Source organism: Podarcis filfolensis (genome assembly GCF_964270895.1).
Source record: "Podarcis filfolensis genome assembly, chromosome: 1".
Taxonomy (NCBI): Eukaryota; Metazoa; Chordata; class Lepidosauria; order Squamata; family Lacertidae; genus Podarcis; species Podarcis filfolensis.
This window is the reverse complement of record NC_139604.1, coordinates 85,820,063-85,841,048: the sequence shown is the minus strand read 5'-3', so window position 1 is coordinate 85,841,048 and position 20,986 is coordinate 85,820,063. Positions and strand designations below refer to the sequence as shown.

General features: G+C 40.7%; 1 protein-coding gene across 5 annotated transcripts in view; it reads left to right on the top strand.

Annotated features, from left to right (window-relative positions):
- Positions 1-1,272: 1,272 nt before the first annotated feature.
- PHF21A (PHD finger protein 21A) overlaps positions 1,273-20,986 on the top strand; it is a 132,300-nt gene continuing 112,586 nt past the window's right edge. For 4 of the 5 annotated variants that reach the window (XM_083602143.1, XM_083602145.1, XM_083602141.1 and 1 more), the window contains exon 1: positions 1,273-4,045. The gene's annotated coding sequence lies outside the window, so the exon portion shown is untranslated. Of the gene's footprint in view, positions 4,450-20,986 lie in introns of all 5 variants that reach the window. The other variant, XM_083602142.1, reaches the window with a different exon arrangement.

The window sequence follows — 20,986 nt, the reverse complement described above, 5'->3', positions numbered from 1 at the left end:
CTATATTTGGCCCACAAAGGCTCCCATTTTATTTTAGAAGTTTTGCGGCATGGGGGAAATGTAGAAGCAGGTGCAAGCGTAGCGGAGAAAATGATGGGGAAAGGTAAATAATTAGGTAGGAATTATTCTAATAGGCTAAGAAGGTAAAGGTAATGGGATCCCTGACCATTAGGTCCAGTCGTGACCGACTCTGGGGTTGTGGCGCTCATCTCGCTTTATTGGCTGAGGGAGCCGGCGTACAGCTTCTGGGTTGTGTAGCCAGCATGACTAAGCCGCTTCTGGCGAACCAGAGCAGCGCACAGAAACACTGTTTACCTTCCCGCTGGAGCGGTACCTATTTATCTACTTGCACTTTGATGTGCTTTCAAACTGCTAGGTTGGCAGGAGCAAGGACCGAGCATCGGGAGCTCACCCCATCGCAGGGATCGAACCGCCGACCTTCTGATCGGCAAGTCCTAGGCTTGCCTAGGCTTGCCTAACCTATTCTAATAGGCTACTTTAGGCTAATTCAAGTGCTCACACCCACCAATTTGTGTGTGTGTGTGTGATTTTGAACAGATCTTGTGTCATACCACAATCTGCTTTTCCAACTCCTTCAAACATTTCTTGCCATACAGCAATGCTGCTGTTTTTCAGTAAGCACAGATCCGAAGAACTCTTGGCACACAGAACTAGCTGGAGTCTTTGGATTCTAGCCATTGCCTGGAAAGATCTTTGGGATCCAGCCCTATAAATTTCTTCATATAGACACGCACACTTATTGAAAACATAAATGAACTGCGAATGTCTCTGTAAATATTGTATACCTATGATATTGTATATCTATGGCCAGTTGTATAAAATTCCTCCCTACTCCAGAATGAAGTCCTGCTGCTCAGTGGTCAACCAGATAAGAAAATAAGAACACTGCCAAATCAGGCCCAAGACCCAGTGAGTGCAGCATCCTGTTCTCACTGCGGCCAACCAGATGTACATTGAAAAGTACCTATAGGTAGCATGAAGAGAACCGCCCTCTTCCATAGTTGGTACCCTACAGCTAGTATTCAAAGGCATATTGCTTCTATTCTTAGTGGCTGAATATAGCCATCACAGCTATACAACTTTTCGGTTTCTTTTGCTGTTTTTTTTTATTATGGATTTTGTGTTTTTTATATTGTTATTTTATGTTGTGAATTGCCCTGAGATCTACAGATGTAGGGCAGTATACAATATAAATAATAATAATACAAGGATTGCATGGCTGATTTAAAGCTTTGTTTATTCATTGTTAGGTACAGCAAATATATATATATATGCATGTGTCATCACAATTCCCTATAGCACATAAACTTTAAAAGAACTTTACTTCAGCAGCCTTTGCATAGTGCGTGCACCTTTGAGTTTTAGTTTTCTATTGATGTAATTTTCTGAACTATTAATTGCACGATCAAGTCAACACATATCTGCAACCAAAAAATCAAAAGAATATACTGTATCTTACAGCAGGAGTCTAGTTACACTTGCTTGGAAGTCAGTTCTGCTTATACTGCCAGTTATTTGACAATAATTAAGTATGAGTATGTTCCATTGAAAACAATGGCATAGGAACAGTCGCAACTCTCTTAAATCCCATGGATTTCCCTTGATTGGATTGTTTCAAACATGTTTAGGAGAGTGCTATTAGTTTTACAATCTTATTAAAATGGGTCTTTAAGCAACTAATTCAAAATATAATTATATTGTATGGTCCTTTTAAAATTATGCTTATTAACCTTTAAGTTACAGCAAAAGAAATCCTATGTATTTTATCTCACTATCAATTTTTTGAAGAACATCACCATATCAGTGGGATGTCAGACTTGGCATATCTAAGGTAACTTAGAAAGTTTTAACTTTCTATTAATTTAATTTTATAAAACTTTTTAATTTACAGGCACCTGGAGGGTGGATTTTCTATGGGAGCCTATGAATACAAATGGCACCATAAAGTACAATAAAACTTTTCTTAAAAGCTAGGTATTGTAATAGTATTAAGAAAAATCAAAACATGAGTGGATAAAGTAGAATTTGTCATGCATCTAAGTAAGTGTGTAGTAATTCTTTTGGATGAGAGACTACGCCACGTTAGCTGTGCCTAAGATGCTGTTGTGATTGATGTGCCTCTTCTTTGGTACATTAGCAAAGAACGTTGTATTTGTCGAGATGTCGCTCATGTCCCCACCCTGTGCTCTGATTTATGCCACTCTCCTAAATATGTTTACCCAGTAGTAAGCCCCATTAAATCCCGTCACATCTGCTTACAAGTAGGTGAGTGTAGCACTGAAACCTTGCTGTGCAAAGGGAGCTCTTTCCATTGTTAGGATGTTGCATGTATAGTTATTTTTGTGGCGTCCCGTTCTCCTGCCCCCACCCCCGGAGCCCTTGCTGCCCTGTTGCATCAACTTCCTGTGCAAAGCTCCTCGCTTTGGGATGGTGATGCTTCTTGTTCCCTCTCACACCCCTTTCCCTCCTCCGGTATGTCAGCTTCCTGTGCAGAATCCCCGACGTTAGGGCTAAGGATGCTTGTGCAGCCGCTGCTTTGGTGCATCAACTTCCTGTGCAAAGCCCCTTTGCAATCGGGGCGATTATTCATGTTTTCACTCCTGCCCTTGGCGCATCAACTTCCTGTGCAGAATCTTTTTTTTTTTTTTTTTTGCAAATGGGGGAAAGAGAATGTTTGTGAAAGAACACTGCGTGCTCCTTTTGTTGTTGGCGTGGTGTTTTTTCTCTCGCTTTTGCCCTGGTGCATTCGCTTCCTGTGCAGAATCCTTTGCAGTGGGGCGGGGTGGGGGGGTGGGAGGAGGAGTGCAGTGAGCAAGCGAGGATGCTTGGCCGTGTGTTTCTCCCTCATTCCTCGGTGTATCCGCTTCCTGCGCAGAGCCACTTGCATTAGGGGAGGGAAAAAAGAAGATGCTGGCGCTTCTGGTTGTTTCTTCTCGCCGCCGCCGCCTGCCCCAGTGCACGATCCCTCCCGCCCTCCCTTCCCCGCTGGCTCCGGTGCACGATCCTTCCCTGCCGCCGCTGCCGCTGCTGCTCTACTAGAGTTTGCTGCCCTACTTCACTCTACTTTAGTTTCACTCACTTTACATCCGGGTTTTTTCCCTAGGCAATGGGTGCCGCAGCACAGCCCGTTCCTTAGGCAAAGGGAAATAAATTCGCTGCACCGACACGTCAAGTAGTCCCTCAGGAGGAGCCTTGAGGCGCCCCCTCCTCCTCCCGAGGAGGCCGGCCGCCCCTCCTCCCTCACTCATAGGGGGAGAGGGGTGGGGGGAGAGGGAAGGGGGAGCCCGCCGCCCCCTCCGCTTTTGTCCCCTCCCTCGTCTCCTCCTCCCCCCCCCCCACTCCACCCGCTCGTTCCGGAGAGCGGCCGGAGTAGCTGTATGTGTGTGTGAGGGAGGGAGATAGCTAGAGAGAGAGAGAGAGGGGAGTTGTGTCGGGGGCGCGCGCGAGCCTCGAGTCGGGAGCGCGCGCCTCCGGCAGGCCAGGCGAAAGCAAAGGAAAGGAAAGCGAAGGGAGGCCGGTGGCGGAGTGATCCAGGCGTGCGGGTGCTGCGGCCGGGCCGGGTGAATGGGATTGAAGAAGAGTTCAGCTTCTCGGCTTGTTTTTGTGTCACAGTTTCTCTTCTCCTGCGCCTCTTCTGCCTCGTTCCTTTCTTCCTGCCCGCCCCCTCCTCCCTGCTGCAGGAGGAGCCCCCCGGGGAGAGGGGAAGGAACAGGACCCCTCAGAGGAGAGGGAGAAGAGGAAAAGCAGGAGCAGGAGGAGGAGGAGGTGGAGGAAAAGGGAGCAACCAGCCAACCAACCATCTTCCACTCCCAGCTTAGATTAAAGAAAGTGAGAGGAGGAGGAGGAGGAGGAGGAGAGGAGAGGAGCCGAGAAGAGGGGGACAGGGAGGCCCGGAGGAGCAGCTGCACCACCTTCTTCTCCCTATGAAGAGGAGTCTCCCCCCCTCCAAGAGAGGTCCTGCCAGGGGGGGGGCCGGCCAGACAGCGGCGGCAGCGGCAGCAGCAACATCACCACCACCAGCAGGGTGTAGTATCCCACCTTTTGGATTCTCTCCTCCACCTCCCTGTTTTCTCCGCTCTGTTCTTTCTTTCTCTTCTGCTTCTCTCTCTCCCCCCCCCCCAAGTAGTGCTGGTCTCCCCCCCTCCCCCCTCCCCGTCTTGTGCCTTGTTGTCTTTCTCAGGGAGTTTGGCGGGTAGGGGTAGGGGGATAGGAAAGGGTAGGTTTGGAGGGCGACGACGACGACGACGACGGGGTGTAAAGTCCACCATCAGACTCCCGAGCCAACTTGGAGATAAGGAGCAACAACTTCAGTTTAATTCGCCCCCCCCCCACGCACCAACAGATATATAGATGTAGATCTGTATAGATCTATAGGCGCGAGATGCGGGAAGGGGGCATGTCCTTTCTCTGTCACCTGTAAGGATTGAAGTAAGTTTCTGAGCGAGGAGGGGGTGGAGGAGCGGGAGGGAGTAGGTGACACATTGGAGTAGGGAGGGAGGGGGGAGAAGGAGATGACACATTGGCGGGGAGGGGTGATTTCTCCCATCCCTTCTGGTTTTCCTCGGGATGATTATTTCCAGGCCCTTTTGTGTGTGTTGGGCTGATTTTCCTCTGTGATGCTGCTGGGGGAAGTTTTATTATCTTGGAAATGATGCTGCTTTGATGATTGAGGATTCGTAGTAAAGCTACTGCTGCTGCGGCGGCGGTTTTTTCCGCCTCCCTTCTTCTTCGTCTTCTTCTTCTTCTTCGCCTTTAATTTGTCTTGGTGGCCCGAGTAGTGCTGGGAAAATTCCGTTTCTTCAGCAACTTGTTATTCTGAAGTCTCTCTTGCCCCCCTCACCCTGGGGCAGCCCTTGCTGCACGGATACAAAGCTCGGTGCAAGGACACCTTTGGGATTTCACACTCCTACTCTGGCACATGTTTGCAGTGACTGGAGATGTGTACCTTCTTTTTTTCCTCCTCTTCCATTTCTGCGTGTGTTATGTAGGAGGAGTGAGGTTGTATGTGGGACTGCCATTTGGTCTAGTGCCCCTTTGATTGTGGATCTCCTTACTTTTCTGTTTGCTTCTTTGTTATTCTGATGGGATCCCTACCCCCCCCCCCCAAATATTTGCAGTGTGGCTGATGCCTTCAAGATTGCATTGTTAGACTTTTTGTCGTGGGGGGATTAGATCAATCCCACTCACTCATGGCTTTGCACTGTTTGAGATACAGTATAAGTATGTATTGGCCACTTTTTGGTTATTTGGTTGGGGATGCTTGCAGGTGGCAAGGAGGTTGTTTTGATAGGTAGGAGGATGCTACTGTATTTAAATTACATGCTGTAATTTTAAAATGTCAAATCAGACTATGCACACACACTTACAGATAAGCGCCAGTAAAATCAGTGGGTTATACTCCAAAGTAAATGCCGTTTGGACCAAGGTGCTTAATTTCTTTGTATTGTTTATTGTATGTGATTAAACTTTGGTGGGCCATTTGTAAAGTTGTAGTGAATTGATACTTGTTCAGGCCTGTGTACTTGAACATGGATTTTGCTTCCATGACCAGACTTTTCAGCTCTATTTCCAACAGGGATGTGACTTTTTAAAATGAAAGTTGCAATATAAAATATCTGCATATAGAAAATAGTCTGATGTAGGTTACTTATAGCATAGTAATGATAGTTAAGCACTATATTTCTCCATTGATTAATACTGGGCTTGAAATTAACACACTTGATCATGTTAATCACAGCAAGACACTTATTATTACAATACTTGGGGAGAAGCTGCTGCTCATGTCTGCTGAAATAACTCCATAGGAAAATTCCTTTTAAAGGAATAAAGGAAAGGAACTACAGAAAGGCATTCTCAACAAACAACTTTCAAAATCCTTCACTGTGATACTAGCAGAATATCATGGTCCAAGATCTTATCACTTCGTCAGTCCTAAACCTGTTTTGCTTAGAAGTTCTTAGGACAGCATTATTTGGGAGTAAGTTGCTTTTCAGTTGGAAGAGTTTAGGGATGTAATCGTTTTAGGGACCAACTTTCATAGCCTTGTTTATATTTAATTTATAATTTCCCTTGACACTTCAATGTTAAGTTTTACTTTGTGACAACTTCCTTTACATGTAGCAAGCACTAAAACTGGATGCTATTTTTAAATTCTCTCTACAACGGGTAAATGCTGCAGTAATAATCTCCCCCCCAATGAAAAATAAGGTTAAATAGGGTTGAAAATGTTTTTTTGATATTATGCTGTTTAGCTAAATAATAATAATCACTGAAGGTCAACATTAGTAGGTACTTTTGTGATATAGCTGAAAATGTGGGGTTAATGTGGGTGTAACCTTGCAGATCCTTAACCTTGACAGTACTACACTCCATTGAATATACTTTAAATTTTTAACGTAGAGACTTGTTTAAATAGCTTTTCAAGAAATGACTTTCTTCCCTATAATCCTCTTATTTAAATATACTGATATTTAATAATAATTCTGAGCAAGAGACAGCCCTATTTGTTTTCATATATTCTATGAACTTGTGTATCCACACTGGAGTTTCTTGCTATTGGTTTACATAGTACTTAGTAAGCACTATTCCATGGCTGGGGTTCTCGGGGCAGCATCATTTGACACTACAGTGCACATAAACTTGGAATTAGATTTTACTATCTTTTATTCAGTTTTTCCTCTGATGAAAACTCTTTAACTTCTGAATTCCCTTCAACAACAGTAGCTGTATTATTAACCAGTAGAAGTGAAAATAGGACCATGTAAAAATACTTTAAGAAACTGGTTGTTGTCATCTTTTTTCCTCAGGAGCTTCCAGTTTTCTTTTGTTTTTGTGGTTCATACAGTAACTTCTGTGAAACCAAGTCATTGCCTGCTGGAGTATTTATGGCAGGGGTGGCTAACCTGTGGCCCTCTAGCTGTTGTTGGGGTCTCCAACTCCCATCAGCCCCAGCCAGCATGGCCAATGATCAGGACTGATGGGAGTTGTAATACAACAATATCTAGAAGTTTGCTGATTAGCCACTTCTGGCTTTTGAGGAAAAAGGTAAAATAGCATCTTCCTCTGGAATCCATTCTGCTTACCACTTTTGTATGCCTTTGAAGTTGGGCATCAGGAAATGGGAACTTAGTTGAACCCAAAAGGTCTTACCCCTGAGTAAACATGCGTAGGATTGTGCTGTAAAACAGGGATGATCTCCCCTCCTTTATTTAAAGTATTTTCAGGTTAAATGTTGTTAATAGAAAAGCCTGTATTCATGCATCATTGTGCATACAGGAGTGCTTCTGCATCGTAAGCACAAATGTAAGTGGTATTTGTAATAAGTGTTGGGACATTCCCCCCCCCATTGTATTGGAAAGAGAATGATCAGATGAGATGGCTAGGATTTACTTGTTTTCTTTTTCAAGTGTACCACCTTCCTCCTTTATAAGCAATTATAAGTACCGTAATATATTTAGTGTTTCAAGCTTGATATTGAAATGCTGTTTAAGATTTGTAGTGATCTTTTAGAGCTAAACAAGTGTTCACTGTTGGATTTTAGTACTTATTTCCTATAGTTCTCAAAGTTCTGAAGTTGCAGCAAACTATTTGGGCCAATCTAGCCAAAGCTAATTGCTTTTAAATCTCATTGATTTTTAGTGGGAGTGATTTGAGCACATGCTTAACTCTCTCATTGAAATCAATGCAACTTGAAAGCGATCAGCTTAGTCTGGCTTGGCCTCTGTGTATATTGAAGTTATTGGTGGTAATGGAACAATTTCTCATCTTGTTGTTTGGGACATGCTTGCCTTTTATAAATATTATCAGTTAGCTACAAACTTAAACTTCAAGCCTAACCAAGTCTACTCAGAAGTAAGTTTTAATTGAATTTGCTGGGACTTACTCCCAGGAAAGTGAGACCAGGATTGCAACATTAGTCATGCTTGGAGTATAAATTGGACCCACTGATTTCAGTAGGTTTAGTCTACTAAGCATGACTTAGGTCTAGATTAAACTCTATAGTGCTTTCTTCACGTATAATTCTTTGTTTCACACCAGAACTATACTGTTGCATTGTTTCAGTTTAATTTATGGGGGAAATAGTTCTAACAGTTACTAAGAGTTGTGTTTTGCACTATGCAGAGAATAGAAACTGGAATGAGTTGCTTCAGTATCACAGGGATAACTTTACCACTGGAATGAATTTATGAATTGCAGTATGTGGAGATGTTTCATGGTTTTAATTTAATTCTACCCAATTTTGTATAATATTGTTAACAGTTAATATGACTATTAAAAGAAATATGTTCCACTTACTGTAGTTTGAAGTAAATAGTGTGGCAAGTGAGAATTGTTTGGTGCTGTGATTTTAACTTCTGGAGTTAGATATTGCTGATGTGTTTGTGTAGTGTGAGAACCTGCTTAAAATCTTATCTTATTTCACTGTTAAAGAATAGTAAAAGAAGTTGAACTGCAAAAATATAGAAATTGTTGCATATAGTCAATCTCCATGGCATGGAATATCCCTGGACACTGAGAAACATTAAAATGCACAGTGCTACTATGAAAATGCAACAGCTGATTTATACATCTCCTTGGAAATCTTAGAGACAAATCTAGCTCCCCCCCCCCCAGCATGTAAACTGTGTGATGCAGAAGAATACTGCATGAAAAGTTACTGGAGTTGTACTTTTTTACTATGAGTTCTTTATTTACAGTGTGAGGGGAAAAACCCCTCAGAATTGTTATGCAAATTCTATTCTGCTGTTGTTGTGTTTATGCAAGAGGCTGAAAATAAGCTTTGAGGCAAGTGTTGTAGTAATCGTGTATTAAGAAGAAGAAGAAGAAGAAGAAGAAGAGGAGGAGGAGGAGGAGGAGGAGGAGGAGGAGGAGGAGGAGGAGTAGTAGTAGTAGTTTGGATTTGATATCCCGCCTTTCACTCCCCTTCAGGAGTCTCAAAGCGGCTAACATTCTCCTTTCCCTTCCTCCCCCACAACAAACACTCTGTGAGGTGAGTGGGGCTGAGAGACTTCAAAGAAGTGTGACTGGCCCAAGGTCACCCAGCAGCTGCATGGGTGTCATAATTAAGTCATAATTGTAGTTCAAAATTTGATTCAACAATTTTTAGAATTAAGATACATATTGGGAAAAGGCTGTGCATCCCAGTGCAAAAAGGGATGTTTACATCTAATTCCTCTGAGCTCAGCTTGTTTGAGGATAGCATATTCTTGGAGCTACTATAGAGGCAGGTTGTATGCTGGTTCCTGGATAGGTAGCTTATTGAAACTGAAGAGCATAATGTTCCATATTAGAAGCATAACTTGTTAGGGAAACAGACGCAGGGAAGCCAGCAAACTGCAAGCTAATTCTTCAAATATTTTCTATGCGAGTTTTGGTGTTAGACTAGACAAAGGTTTTTATATATATATAGTGTGTGATTCTTTGGTGAAGAGGGCCTGGTTCTTGGATGAAGAGATGACCAATCACCTATACCTAAAAACTTCATTGCTAATGTGTGCTTACAAATGTTATCTCACACAATACAGAAAGGATAGTTCAAGCGCACATGGCACTTAATTTTAATCTGCTCAATGACCCATGAACATTCAGTAGAAGGACTCTTGGCTTTTCCAGTGTTAGTTTCTGTGTTCTTGTACCTTTTAATTTTTAACTTGGGACATTGGTGTGCAAATCTTCTCAATTGTGATTAAATTATTTATTAAATAAATGATTAACATTATTTATTAAAATTTGCTATCCATGTTCAAATTCTTAAGTCATGCAAGCAGACTTCCCCTTCTTCCCACACTCCCTAAATCTTCACTGGAGGGTTTCTCAGTCTTCTTAAGCAGATATGGGGGGCATGCGAGGGGGAGAGGAAATCTGTTCTGCCAAGAATGCTCATTCTGCTGTCAGATGGATACTATTGGATTCCACTGTAAATCTTGGAAATACTCCTTCATTAGCTTTGAATTTGTGAGATCTAGGATCCAGTTAAATGCATACTGAGGTTTTCAGACTTGTAAGACAGCTTGAAGCCTGTACAGAACTGTGTTCTGTTTTGTCAGCTCATGTGACTGTGTGCATAAAGCACTCCTGACAATTGAAAGTTAAGCTCTGAATTACTGATTTAGACTGATCAACTTTCCAAACATAATGTTTTCTTTAAAGAAATACAAGCACATTATGTGGTATGTCAGCAGTGTGATTCTGCATAAGTTTGTCAAAATTTATGGGTAATTCAGCTTTGCAAATAGAATGATGAGTGCCCTTTAATACACTATTAACACTATCTATCTCATGGACACCAGCATCCTTGGCTGCTGCTTTATCCAAACCGAGACTCTCTCTTATGTTGTAAATGAAATATGAAAGTTTTTAGATTATAAGACATAGTATAACCAAATTGTCCAGAGTGGCCAGTAGCAGGGTGTTTCCATATAGGAGAGGAGCCTGATCTGCTGGACAAAATTATCAAAAAATATATATTCTCAGCTTTCACTTGCTGAAGACAAAGTTTTCAACAGTATATCAAATGTAGCTTTTCAGTTCGTGATTCCACCTTCCCTTGCTTTTCAGCAATGTACTGAAATAGAGTAACTTCTACATTTTCATTTTATTAAACCCAGTCTTATACCCAGTTTGCTGGTGCATTCTGGCAACTGCTGACTTCCCCTCCCATCTCCAAATTTTATGCTTCCTCACTATGATCCTTCAGTGATTAAAAAGAGTTATATTATGTTAACCATGAGAAGTTTAATGTGTACCTTTTTAGAAAAAGAAAATGGCTGTCTTCTCCATTAAATTAAGAGTGGGGTTTTAAAACCTATGTGCTGTATTTAATAGGATAGCAAAGAGCAAATTTTAATTGATTAAGTGTTAAATTTGAAAGTGAAAAAGTTTGGGGCTTTTTATCTTAAAGTCTAATCCTCCGATAACACTTTTTAGATTGTTAGTAGGCCTAAGGGAAAAATCCTCACATATAAGCCAAAATATGGTGTTTTTCCTGTTTTGTTTTGGCTGCATGCAGAACACAAACTGTCAGTACTTGAAGAGAAGAAGCACTAGGCAGAAAGGCATTGATTTCTTTTTTCCTTTCCCTCTCCTGCTGTGTTTCCAAGTATTGTTAACCATGTGCTACTCTAAGGCAATATACTTGCATGCAAAATAATGGTTGATCTCCTCAGTCAATTAGCAATCAGGGCTTAGCATCTTATAAATCCAAACTTATGAGTAATCACAATATTTTTTTCTGATAAACTGACTTATAGTAGTCATGGCAACAGCTGTCTTGGCTTTTTATGGACGGTACAGTTGCTGCATCTGCAGGTTTCATCAATACTTCGGCTGCGTACAGAGGGAAGTGCAGTAGAATCTCTGTCTGGCGGTTTCAGCAGCACTGAATATTGCACTGTTGCAGTACTGTGTGCTTTTCATGTTCCAAAACTTTATGGAGCGCTTTTCTTTTTCTGCCTATTAGTTGCCTATTAGTTGTATAAATGCTAAAATTGGCACCTCTGGTGAAATGCTGTGACAACGGTGTCATTTTTTTGAATACAGATTGTTTCTAGAGTCTTCACTAGACATAAGGCGGTTACTTTAAAGAAACAGTTGCGAGAATAGAACCAACACCACATGTTGCCTTCTGGTGGAAACTTTCTTAAAATTGTTTTATCCTTTCTTTCTACTGAACTGATATAGTGAACACTGCAAAGAGGCTTCATCTGGATTTTTTTTTAACTTTTAGTTTGTTCCTTTCTTGTTTCATGAAAGATAGATTCCACTTTAATCCATGGCAGAGAAAGAGGGATCCTGTTTTTAGTAAAATCATTATTGAGCCAGGGATAGCACTCAACTTTCAAAATGCAGCCTTAAAATTTGGAAAGAAATTATGCTTTGAGTTAATGAATATCTGATTTAGCATATTTATTTGATTTACATTTGGGGGAGAACCCAAAACAAATATCAAACTGAAAAGGTATGTACTGTTAATTTTATGTTCTTTATAAATATCTGAAAAAGTTCCGTAACTACTAAAAGTAGTTGAAATAAAATTTGATTCAGGGGGGAAAGTCAATAAAGTGCACTTAGTGTGATCTAAATGATATATTCAAACATATTCAAAGCTTCACTTGAAAATTATTTTTACTGAAGTACTTGTCAATATTTTAAGACATGACATCTCAAAAGCACACACTTCCCTTACATTATTTAGATTTTAAGGCAGGCAAAGCAAATGTATTTAAAACCATTAACACACTAATCTAGCATGTGTGAAAGAACTATGAGCATAAATATATGCTGTTCCTTGGGATAGCCACGCAGGAAAAAAATAGTTACAACATTGCTTAGATCCAGAAATTGGCAAGTAGAATGCTATATTTACAGTTGGGCTTTCCTTTCTCCTGTGTCCCTGAAAAGCCACTCCTGAGAGTTAAGGGGTCCTTTGGAACATGTTGTGTGCCATGAGTGGGGTGGGCCACAGCAGCACAGGGATGCTGAGAGAATTCAGTGGGGGCCCCCTTGTGCAGGCAGAATGCCTTTACACTCACAAAGACACTTCTAGATCCAAATCATTAATTTTTAGATTTTTGACTAGTAATATGTCCTTTCCAGTTGCCCACTTCAGATGGTATTGTGTCAGCTCATTATGAGACTAATTCATTTTATGAACGATGCAAATTTAAAAAGGCAAAATATTCTGCAGAAAAATAGAGTTGAAAATGTTCCCCATATCCTTTGTTATTCTAGATCAGAGTTTAAAAATTATTTAAGACATTCTGGACAATTTATTTATACTGTTGGGGGAGATGTCTTGCTTTGTATTGAGAGCCGTATTAAATCTGTTCTTGAACTTGGGGGTTTTAGTTGTTCATATTTTGATACAAATGATTGACACAACTTGTATATAACTTCTTCAATATGAGTAATGGCAAGTCCTAGCCTCTGTATTTGTAAGAATTATTGTGTAATAACTAGAAGCACAGATGAAATCCTCAAAAATAGGTTTGGAGACTTTTATTAACTGTCTCTTTGTTATGTGTTTTGCTCGTTTATCTCGGAGGGATATAAAGTTTAGCTTTAAAATGTGATTTAAAGCAATTAGCAAATTTAAAAATGAAATCCAGATCACCACCTGTGGAAGGAGATCTGGCAAGTCCTGTGGCCTAGGGACCACATTCTAAAGCTGTAGAATACTGTGGGATAATGCTGTACTTGGGAACTCACATGTTATTACCTATGTTTTATTAGTTAGAGTTTGTAGATGTTCATAGTCCCATTTAATGTACTTGGGGCATTTTGCCAATCAAATCTTGTGTTACCATGAATTTTGAAACAAATACATGCTAATATAGAATTTGATCGACTTTCTCAATGAGAAAAACCAGGGTTGGAAAAAAGATAGGTGTTTGATTGTCTAGGCCAGGGGTAGTCAACCTTTTTATACCTACCGGCCACTAATGCATCTTTCTTGATGGTAAAATTTCCTTACCGCCCACCAGTGCTGCAGTAACATGTGCCCTAGAACCCCCTACTACCCACCTGGAATCCTGAAACGTCCATTAGTGGATGGTAGGGATCAGGTTGACTACCCCTGGTCTAGGCTTATGGGAATTTGAAGTATTTTCACTTTTAATTTTACAGTTCTGTGGTTCTGTGTCATGGATGTTTTAGTTGAGATTCTTGCATTGCAGGGGGGTTGGACTAGATGACCCTCAGGGTCCCTTCCAAATCTACAGTTATATGATTCCCAGCCCTAGTGGGATTCTTGTTTTGTTGCTTGTATTATCTTGGTGAGGAGGAAAGTTGATAATTTGATTGGACATTGGTACAAGTATGGATGGACTTTTGGTTTTGAAAGTTTGGGACACTAGAGTCCATAGGTCATGCTCTACACATAATCTAAACAACCTTCTTGGAAAAACGTTAACTACTGCTTTTGAAATGTGCAATTTTATGGACTAAGACTTGCAGCAGTTTAAGGATAATCTTTTAAAAATAGTAGATGTACTTGTGATATTCTGAGAGATCTGCTTTATGTGGCTATTGATTGGACAGTTTGGGATTTGGTGCTGTTCATGATACATGGTGGAAGGTTTATTTCAGGGTACTGCAATCAATTACTTGCCCCCTCTATATCACTTTTTTATAATTAATTGCACTAATCTCTTCTTTTCATAGGATGCTCTAATTGATATTCATGAATATTTTTATGTTTCAAGCTAATCTGTATTATGGATGAGTAGCAAGTAGTACACATCTTCTCCTCTGCCTCTAGTATTGCTGTATGTTTAAGCTAAAAATACATTTTTGTAGTTTATACTGTTGTAGTTAAAGGTGAATCAAAAGTTCTCTTACCTGCCTAACTCTGTCTTCATAATTATGTGTGTGTTTTCATGGGACAAGTATATTACATAAAAAGCCAATTTTTTTTGTTTCCTAAGTTACATATGGTGACCTCACTATCCTCGATAATAACTGCACAAAGTCCTCTGGAATTTATTAAATAAGAAATATAGGTTATTGCTTTGATTCTCCATCTCCTTCATGTCCTGAGTAGAGTTCCTACATAGATTTCATTCCTGTACACCCTGTTGAAATTATTGGGACTTACTTATGAGTAAATATGTATAGAGTTTTACAGCACCATGCTATAGGTGTAACGTGCATGGCTCTTGAGAATACTTAAAATGCTCATCAAAAAAGATTTGGGGTAGATACCCTGAACTTAATAACTGTTAATGGGATACAATTCATAGAATCATAGAATAGAATCATAGAATCATAGAGTTGGAAGAGACCACAAGGGCCATCGAGTCCAACCCCCTGCCAAGCAGGAAACACCATCAGAGCACTCCTGACATATGGTTGTCAAGCCTCTGCTTAAAGACCTCCAAAGAAGGAGACTCCACCACACTCCTTGGCAGCAAATTCCACTGTCGAACAGCTCTTACTGTCAGGAAGTTCTTCCTAATGTTTAGGTGGAATCTTCTTTCTTGTAGTTTGGATCCATTGCTCCGTGTCCGCTTCTCTGGAGCAGCAGAAAACAACCTTTCTCCCTCCTCTATGTGACATCCTTTTATATATTTGAACATGGCTATCATATCACCCCTTAACCTCCTCTTCTCCAGGCTAAACATGCCCAGCTCCCTTAGCCGTTCCTCATAAGGCATCGTTTCCAGGCCTTTGACCATTTTGGTTGCCCTCCTCTGGACACGTTCCAGTTTGTCAGTGTCCTTCTTGAACTGTGGTGCCCAGAACTGGACACAGTACTCCAGGTGAGGTCTGACCAGAGCAGAATACAGTGGCACTATTACTTCCCTTGATCTAGATGCTATACTCCTATTGATGCAGCCCAGAATTGCATTGGCTTTTTTAGCTGCCGCGTCACACTGTTGGCTCATGTCAAGTTTGTGGTCAACCAAGACTCCTAGATCCTTTTCACATGTACTGCTCTCAAGCCAGGTGTCACCCATCTTGTATTTGTGCCTCTCATTTTTTTTGCCCAGGTGCAATACTTTACATTTCTCCCTGTTAAAATTCATCTTGTTTGTTTTGGCCCAGTTCTCTAATCTGTCAAGGTCGTTTTGAAGTGTGATCCTGTCCTCTGGGGTGTTAGCCACCCCTCCCAGTTTGGTGTCATCTGCAAATTTGATCAGGATGCCCTTGAGTCCATCATCCAAGTCGTTGATAAAGATGTTGAATAAGACCGGGCCCAAGACAGAACCCTGTGGCACCCCACTAGTCACTCTTCTCCAGGATGAAGAGGAACCATTGATGAGCACCCTTTGGGTTCGGTCAGTCAGCCAGTTACAAATCCACTGAGTGGTAGCATAGTCAAGACCGCATTTTACCAGCTTCTTTACAAGAATATCATGGGGCACCTTGTCAAATGCCTTGCTGAAATCAAGGTAGGCTACATCCACTGCGTTCCCTTCATCTACCAGGCTTGTAATTCTGTCAAAAAACGAGATCAGGTTCGTCTGACATGACTTATTTTTCAGAAATCCATGCTGACTATTGGTGATCACAGCATTCCTTTCTAGGTGCTCACAGACTGTTTGCTTAATGATCTGCTCCAGAATCTTCCCTGGTATTGATGTCAGACTGACTGGGCGGTAATTATTTGGGTCCTCTCTTTTCCCCTTTTTGAAAATAGGGACAACATTTGCCCTCCTCCAGTCTGCCGGGACTTCGCCTGTTCTCCAGGAATTCTCAAAGATGACTGCCAGTGGTTCTGAAATCACATCTGCCAGTTCTTTTAATACTCTTGGATGCAGTTCATCTGGCCCTGGAGACTTGAATACATCTAGACTAGCCAAGTATTCTTGTACTATCTCCTTAGTTATTCTGGGCTGTGTTTCCTCTGCTGAATCATTTGCTCCAAATTCTTCAGGTCGGGCATTGTTTTCTTTATCGGAGAAGACTGAGGCAAAGAAGGCATTGAGGAGTTCAGCCCTTTCTGTGTCCCCTGTTTGCATTTCACCATCTTCTCCTCTGAGTGACCCCACTGTTTCTTTGTTCTTCCTTTTGCTACGAACATACCCATAAAAGCCTTTTTTGTTGCTTTTAACCTCTCTAGCAAGCCTGAGTTCATTCTGTGCTTTAGCTTTTCTGACTTTGTGTCTACACGTGCTGGCTATTTGTTTGAATTCCTCTTTGGTGGTTTCCCCCCTTTTCCATTTTCATTGTATTCATTGTATTCATTTTCATCCAATTCATTGTATTTGATGTGTGTGTAAACTTCAGTGATTGTTTCAAGAGCAGGTTGCTAAGACTTGAAACATAAAAATCTAAATAGGATTCCGCTGGGTTGTGTAACTTTTAAAGAACTCAAATTTAAAGGTCACTTTTCTGATCTTTACACAAATTCAGGTTTATTTGTTTTTTTAAAAAAGCCCTTCAATTTATCGAAGATGTGCTTTTATTTCTGGGGCAAGTTTCTTCAAATATATTTAATATCTGGTTCCTGCAATTCTTACAAAATATTATTATGTACTCTGAATGGGGGGCACTGTTCTCCAGTAGTTTGGGGACTGGAAGTGTTCTTTGCTTTACAAACTGAGAGTCTCACAACTGATGAGGCTCCTCAATAAAGATAGTACCATCTAGCAGAAGAGCCTAGAATAGTGTTAGCTTTTTTTTGCTGCTTGTCGTCTATTAAAACCCCTAGATCCTTTTCACATGTACTACTGGCAATCCAGGTGTCCCCCTTTTTATATTTGTGCAGCTTGCTCATCTGAGATGAGATGAGATGTGATGTGATATATAACCTGGCCACTGTTATGCATGCTTTGGTGAACCTCAGGCTAGACAACTGTTGTTCTAGTGGGACTGCCTTTTGCTAGGAAATTTCAGTGGGTTAAGTATGAAGCTTCCCATTTATTAGTGGATATAAGCTGATGAGAACATCTTTTGGAAAAAGTGTAAGAAGGATACTGGTTTCTGAGTTTAATTAAAAGTGCCATGGCTAATCTTCTATAGCCCTAAAAGGGGATACCTTCAGAAACTCCTTCTCCAATACTGTATGCTAAGATCAGCATGTGGGGACTTGCTGTTAATCTGAATAGACTGCTTAGAAAAAGAGGCAAGGTTGGACCTTCTCAGTGCTTGGGTGCCTGCAGAGCAGTTTTGACGAGACAGTTCTATTTCCTCTCTTAAGAGATCATTAAAAGCACTTATTTTTGCAGATTGTTGAGAGCATTGCTGAATATTTATTGTATTGAAAATTGTAACCCAGGTGCTCTTCTTTTTTTAAGGCTGCTTCTATATCTTGTTTTTGATAGTTTTGACAGTTTTAGGTGTTTTGTATGATGATGAATTGGATTTCTTATTTGATAAATTGTTAGCTGTTTTGAAGAGTTCTGTAGAACCATATGACATGATAAAAATAACTTGAAAGTTTGGGTGGTAGATAGCTCAGTTAACAGAGCATGAGGCTTTTAATTCAGGGTTGTTTCTTGTGCAGAGCCCCACACAAGACAAAAGATTTCTGCATTGCAGAGAGTTGGATTAGATCACCCTTGTGATCCCTTCCAAAATTTATGATTCTTTGATTCTATCTTTTCATTGGAAGAGCTGCCTGGGGTCAAAAAAAATGACCTTGGAGCTGGAGCTGGTCTGTGGATACCCTTGTTCTAGTAAATGGGGGTGGGGGGGTGGGAATAAATGAAAGATCATGTAACATTTAAATGTTTGTATGAGGGAGAGAAAAGTTGGAATGGATCATGAAAAGTCTTTTTTAGTGATGTCTGTTCTTAACATGCTTATTTTTCAGTTTTTTTAATTGTGCAAATTAACATTTTTGCCTATGTTGCGTAATGCAACTACTATGAGGTAGGAGAAAGGCAAGATCTGCAAAGTTTTTGTAGGGCCTCCCCCATCATTCTTGAAAGTTAGGCTCTTCCACTCAACTTTTGGGTCTTTCTAGACCTTGGCCACATGGTTTCCTCTGCTTATACATCCACAAAGCCTAGTGACTTTGTTTTAAAAGAGAGAGAAAGCAAAGCAAGTTTCATAGGATACAAGATTCATAGGGTGCTGATTTCCACACATAGTACCAAACTCCGCCTTTTCATGGCCTTTCATGCAACCATAGTAAAATTATTTGGTTTCTTGTTATTTTTGGTACATAATATTTTGTCTTGCCTTTCATTCCAAAAACCCTCAAGGCTGCTCATATCAGAAGCTAAAATGATCTAAAGATGGTGTGATTTCAGTCTGAAAACAAAAATGAAACCTAACAAAATAGAGCAGAGACATGAAAACAGGGTGGAGTTAGGGAGGGAAAGAATGATTGAAGATGTCATGGGACAGAGAGGTTGTGCTAAACCATGTAAATGTCAATATGGAGGGAACCAATTGAGCCCGGAGGAGGAACTTCAGTTATCTGGGAGGCACTGCAGAGAATGCTTTGGCTTGCAGACATTCATACCTCTGATGGCATTGAGATTTAGAGCAAAGCCTCTGATAATGAACCTGGGGGCTGGGGGTTAGTTTGTGCAGGAGAATGTAATCATTCAAGTATCTTGGCCCCAGCTATTTGGAGCTTTATATGGAACAATCAGTAGCACATTAAATTGTGCCCAGAAATGTGCTGACTGACAATGCAGGTGAAGCAAAGCCTGATGTTTTGTTCCATAATATAAGCCCAAGGTAACATTTTAGGGGCCATATTTTGCACCAGTTGAAACTTCTAGACAGACTCTTAAGGGTAGCGCCATGTTGAACATGTTGCTCTGACCATGTCATGTGTGATGTATCTGCTTTCTTCAGGAAAGGGCAAAGCTGGCGCACCAGCTGAAGCTGGGCAAAGGTTCTCCTAGTCATGACCACAGTCTGATTTACCTCTAGGAGCAAACCTGGATCCAGGAGAGCCTTCAGACTGCAAACCTACCCCATCTAGCTCTGCTTTTTTCTTGATCCTGTGGGATTATCCTTTGAGCAACCCAGTGGTTAATGCACTTTTACAATTGCCAACTTGGGTCAAATGCCTATACGGGCTGGCCTTTTCTGACTTAGTAGGCTATAATAAGATGGTTATACCTTGTGCTCAGCACATCATGTGGTATCAAAGCTCACATTTTGTTGCAAGATCTACTACTTGTGCATCTCCATATTCTCAAAGGATACACTGATTAAGAGAGGCACAGCTGCCTAGTTTTTACTTAGAATATTTATTAAGGAATGTATGAAGTATATCTGCAGAATATATACTACAGTGACCTAATCCCAAAAGTAATTTATGGTGTAAGTAAAACTAGAAGATGAGGTTCCAGCTTGGTTTTGTTCTATTTTGGGGAAGTGTAATCGTTTTCCACTTTGTTTATAACTTAAAAGCTAATGGACAAAAAAAGTAGACTACAAATGGGTGTATGTAGCGGGGGACCAGTGGAAAGGGCCTTGTGATCTTTCCCAAGAGTATCTGGCTGTTTATGGAGTCTAGGTGGCAGCTGGAAAGAGAGCCTTGTCTTTAGTCTCCTCCTTTCAATGGATAGATGTTACATATATGTGTGTGGGTTAGGGCAATGTTTTAAACAAGTGTGCTCAGATTCTACCTAAACTCTGGAGCAGAATTTGTAGCCCTGTAGATCTTGGTTTCCAACTTCCATCATTTCTAGCTACTCCACATCATCCAGTCAGGGATGATGGGAGTTGTAGTCCAATAACATCTGAAGAGCAACAGGTTCCCCTGTCTCTTTCTAGAGCAGAGTTTGAAGTGTGGTTGGGAAGTTCCACTGACCTGCCTGGCCTAATTGCCACCTGTACCCTTGGCCCTGAACCTCTTAGACTCCACCTGCAGCTCTGCAGTAGAGGATGGGAGAATGAAGCCCCTTCCACTGACAAACCTGTATTTTATATTCCTTTTGTTATGTGCCTTGAGGGTTTTCCATTGTAAAAGAAGGGCAAGATAAAAATAAACTTGAAAAATTCAAGAGCTGTAACTCAGATTCTTACTTGCTTGGTTCCTTTATTTTCAAGTTGTTTTGTGAGGTAGTGGTTTGTGGATTCACTTAATCTGTAGACGTGCTGGGTGTATTGAAAATTAATATATTACTACTCACCTGCATCTATAGATTACATTGCTAAGAGACTATGTTAAAATTGTTAATCTTTTTTTGCTTGCTTATAACTTTTTTGCCTAGTAGCAACATACTCCTAAGTTGGCAACATTTTGTGTGAACAAAATTATGCCATAGTAACAATATTTGTAATATCTTTCTATTCTTTTCACAATAAAATTATAATCCTTCTAGATACAAAGTTAACTGAAGCCCATGGTCCGAATTTTGCTATAACTACAATAAACTGTTGTATGCACCTGGTTAAAGGAGAGGTGAATATTTATTGGTGCATTTCTGTGCTGCTTTTTGGCCAAGAGGCCCCCAAAATAGTTCACAAATATTAAAAACAAAGCACAATTAAATGCTGAACAACACCAAGCAAATAACAGCAACCAGTAAAATGTTGATGTATAGTTGACTAT